Source organism: Amblyomma americanum, chromosome 1 (assembly GCF_052857255.1).
Source record: "Amblyomma americanum isolate KBUSLIRL-KWMA chromosome 1, ASM5285725v1, whole genome shotgun sequence".
In the NCBI taxonomy this organism is placed as follows: domain Eukaryota; kingdom Metazoa; phylum Arthropoda; class Arachnida; order Ixodida; family Ixodidae; genus Amblyomma; species Amblyomma americanum.
The window spans coordinates 244,380,567-244,384,966 of NC_135497.1; the positions used below are offsets into that span (position 1 = coordinate 244,380,567).

At 47.9% G+C, this 4,400-nt stretch overlaps 1 long non-coding RNA gene across 1 annotated transcript in view; it reads left to right on the forward strand.

Moving 5' to 3' along the window:
• Positions 1-687: 687 nt before the first annotated feature.
• LOC144096135 (uncharacterized) overlaps positions 688-4,400 on the forward strand; it is an 8,895-nt gene continuing 5,182 nt past the window's right edge. Inside the window, exons 1-2 of the long non-coding RNA XR_013306779.1 lie at positions 688-1,025; positions 3,398-3,501. This is a non-coding gene — a long non-coding RNA (uncharacterized LOC144096135). The remainder of the gene's footprint in view (positions 1,026-3,397; positions 3,502-4,400) is intronic.

Here is a 4,400-nt window from a genome sequence, read left to right on the forward strand (position 1 = left end):
TGGTTCGGGCTAGTGGGTATGCGTTATGATCCATAGCCTCGGAGCAGTATGCCAATCGATGAAATGTATTGCATGTGATTTTTAAGCTTTGTTCACAAAGAATCTTGTCTAATCTGACTGGTATCATTCGTTACTTCTTGTATAAATTCTGTGTGCACCAAATAAAGCTGTAGTGGAAGTTAGCGCTTGTGTTTGTCCCCTGTTTTGTTGCTGCGCTATGGATCATGACCATGTTCTAAGTACGTTTTGCCGAACAGGTTTCTCAACAGTTTATATTCACACATCCGTTTGATTCATCAGACTGGAATTAATATGAGGTTAATTAATGAATTAGTTTTTCAGGCTTAGTGTACAAAAGAGCTTTATGCCGAGATAAGAGTGAATATAAGGGATTAAGACAGCGCATAACCCATAGCATATAACAGTCTGTACAGTCCAATTAAAAAGTTTCCAGACCACTGGGTTTACTGCTCTCCCAAGTAGCGGAGATTTCGAAGCGTACGCAGGTACTCCAAACATCTGGAGGAATGAGTATGAATGTTCTCCCATACGAGAAACTGTTGACCCCAGAACTTTTGGACTGAGAAGTACATGTTCAGGTGGGGCTGTTTCAAACTCTATAGAGGCACCGAGACTCGCATGGAAATAAAGTGCGGTATCGAAGCAGCCAGCGGTGAGCAACTTGCAGTTGCGAACTATACACTACGCGCTACCAGTTTTGCTCAATGGTCAGTTTATTTTTGCACTTATGTCATTTCCGTCCGTGGTGTTTGCAAGGCGGGGGCCGGCCTCACCGCAGCGCAGCGAACCGAACTCAGCTTTTCTTTTTTTGTTAAGACGCAGTGTACGCTCGCCCGCATGTCCAGGGGAGCCGGCTGGGCCACTCTGTTGGCGGTCGTGTACCAGCTGTGGCATATGTGGCAAACCCTGATGAGCGACGCCAAGCCCCCAAGAATGGACGTCACGACAGACTTCTGCGCAGATAACATCAGCAGGCTTGCGCCGTTGCCGACACCTCCTCAAGAGTAAGATGATGATCGATGTTAGAGATTGGTGGGCAAATCTGCTCCTCCCTTGTGTATAGTTTGACTGGTTTTTGTATGTGTTATTTTGTACTGTCAGATTAATTGACACTGCCGTGCATATTTAGAGAAGAAATGTATGTATATGTCTTTATTTTTTATTGCAAAGGAGTCTTCAGCTGCTGTCTGATCAGACAACAGGCACAGTGTGCTGAGGCAGATCAAAAATTTGTTTTTCTAACGCCATAGCTTTAATGGCCTCGTTGACCAGAAAATCCTGTGTCGACGTTGTCGGCGTGGGCGTTTGTGAGCGAAAAATCACGGGCACGGCTCTGGCATGCGGTTCCCAGGAGGCAGGTGGCCACCTAGGTGACATGACCATGTGGGCGTCAACACAACCTGCCCACCAGATTGTGAGCAAAGTGTCCACCGTGGCAGGTTGCAGTTAAATTAATGATTGGTCGCTCGGGAAGAGCAATCTGGGTCGCACAAGCCCCACCGGCGGCAGCACCTGCCATCGCAGGGCAGGGGTTCATCGCTTAAAAACCGCTCCCACACCTGCGCGAGGAGAGGTATGAGGACTCCCAGGGATCTCTATAAATGTAACGCATAGAATTACCAACTGCATAAATGGGAATAAACCCATTACGCTACCGCGTCATACCCTTAAGGCGTATAATAAACTGCACATATCCAACCAAAATTTTAAATTTAACCCAACGTTTCCGAAGCCGACTCGGCTCCTTCATCAGGGGTGACTGAGGGCAGTAGCTAGCGTCTTTTAAGTATGGAGGGGAGAGGGGTGTGTGAAAAGAAAGACAGCTGTGTCGTGGAAGGCGCGGGGGGAGAGGGAGGGGGTTTAGGTTGTCGAACAACGAGCCCTCAACTCATTCCACCCGAAACCAAAGATTTTCCTCAGGTATGTCGACGACTGCTTCGCCGTCATCAAAAAATCTGAGACTCAAAATTTCCTTCGTCATTTAAACTCCGTAGAACCTGACTTTCAGTTCACGCTAGAGGTGGAACAAGAAAACTCCCTGCCGTTTTTGGACGTCCTCGTGTCCCGAAACGACAATACCCATCAATTCTCCGTATACCGCAAACCAACCCACTCAGGCCGGTATCTCCACTTCTCTTCGAACCACCGACAGTCCATAAAGCATCAGTGGTGAAGACACTGTTTCAGAAGAGTTGAGACAACACTGCAGCACAGAACTTGACAGAAAAAAAGAACAACGCACGATATTCAAAGAACTCATCATGAACGGCTACACAAAAGACTTTATCGAAAAACCATTCGACGCCAAAACACAACATTCGTTAAGAAATCAACGCACAAAGACCAACGCCACCACCAAAATACGTCACTTTACCTTATGTCGGAGGTGTCAGCGAAAACCATCGCCCGAATCCTGAAAAAATCAGGTCTCCAGGTTGCGCACAAGCCCACAAACACTGTTGCACTTTGCCTACCTGTTCCCAAAGACCCGGCCGCCGAGAGAAAGAGCCCAAGACATTGTCTACCAAATTCCATGCGCCGACTGCGACGCAAGCTACATCGGCGAAACCAAAAATTTCAAAGAAAGAATTCGGCAACATAAGAACGACGTCCGCAAATTTGCAAGAGGAGCGCAATCCAGTAGCCGAACATTCCGAGGACTCCGACCATAGAATAAAATTTGAAGAAACCCGCATCCTCGGAACCAAAACAAATTACCACAAGAGGCTCCTTCTGGAATCCTGGCGTATCCAAGCCACCCCGAACAATATCAACCGCACAAAAGGAAACCTGTCCCCAGTATATGCCCAGGGACTTCGCTCTTCAACGCAACGAAAAAAAAGTCGCCATTCAGCACCTCCCTGCAGTGCGCCAGCGTGACTAACAGCCTAAACCCCCCTCCTCCAACCCCACGCCTTTCGCGACACAGCCGTCGTTCTTTTCAACCCCCCCCCCCCCCCCCCCCGCCCCTCCCCTCCATACTTAAAAGACGCTAGCTACTGCCCTCAGTCACCCCCGATGAAGGAGCCCAGTCGGCTTCGAAACGTTTGGGTTAAATTTAAAATTTTGGTTGGAGATGTGCAGTTTATTATAAGTCTTCAAACCCAACCAGACAGCAAATCTGTCAAAATGTTTAGTTTACAATCTACCCTTAATGCGGAGCTTATGTGTCCCCAAAATTTTTGTATACATTTTTGGCGAATAAACATTTCATTTAAAGTTGAATTGTCTGCGCGCTAAGAACTATACGCATACTCTCAGAGAATAGTTCAAGTTTTCCGCACTGAGAACGTCCCACTGGGAACGCATGTCCTCGCGGAAGCCCTGACGTCAGGCCGAGAAGATATTACGCTATCCCGCATCACTGTGTTTTCAGATCGGCAAGCTCACTTCCCCGCGCTCGGAATTTCATCGTATTGGAGCAGCTTTTTTAGCACCATTGCTACTATCGTGATTGACTGCTCATCAGCGCTTTAACGGGTAAGGACGCTTTCTTGAGCCCGTTTAACGTGTGCCTAATACGCATTGGTCACCAGCGGCAAACGAGGACCGTTAATGCAAGAAAGGCAACGAGGAACAGGGAAGTGCACCAGCAAGCTTCCAAATGAGGCTGTAGTGCTGCGGGCCAACAGATGGTTACCAGCACAACCACCCTCAATTCGCCAAGCGAGTTCATAGGCGGGGCCCAAATGATGCCCCAGCGTTAGCGTCCTTTACAAAACTACAGCTTTTTGTGACGCTCGGAGGCCGCGGTAGTACACCCAGCATGCGACACCTGCACCCATGCTGAATGGAAAGGAGCACCAAGTCGCAGCGCAGTGCTCTTGCGGTCGTCATTGAACCTTTTTACTTCCCTGTCATAGCTGAAATACAGAATATGTGGAGGCTGTCGCGTGATCCTCCCATTGAGCGATGACCACCGGCAACACCAAAAGACAGGCTAAAAGTTGTTTCCTGCAACGTTCGCTCACATGTTGACCGCTTTGAATAACTCTATAGATGCAAACAATGCATGCTCGTGAGAACAGGCTCTCCCCTTGACATAGCAACGCTACTGACTTTGCTTGAGAGAGAAACAATTAGATAGCACATGCATTCACTTAATTTATGTTCTCACGTACAATTTAGGGAAAAACAACCTCGTTCTTTACAGAAGCGCACCTAATGATGGCGGTAGAACTAATTGTTTTTGTTATTTTAGGCTCATTTCTACGAAGTGAATGACGCCATGCGGAATTTGCCTCTACGTGTTCAGGGCGCACCACCCCAACAACCCTTGCAAACCTTAACAACCTCCCCCGTCAAGCAGTTTCCGTTTAAATCCCGACCTTAACTCTCATATCAGTCCTCCTCCCCGCCAGATGTTTGTAACACTCTCT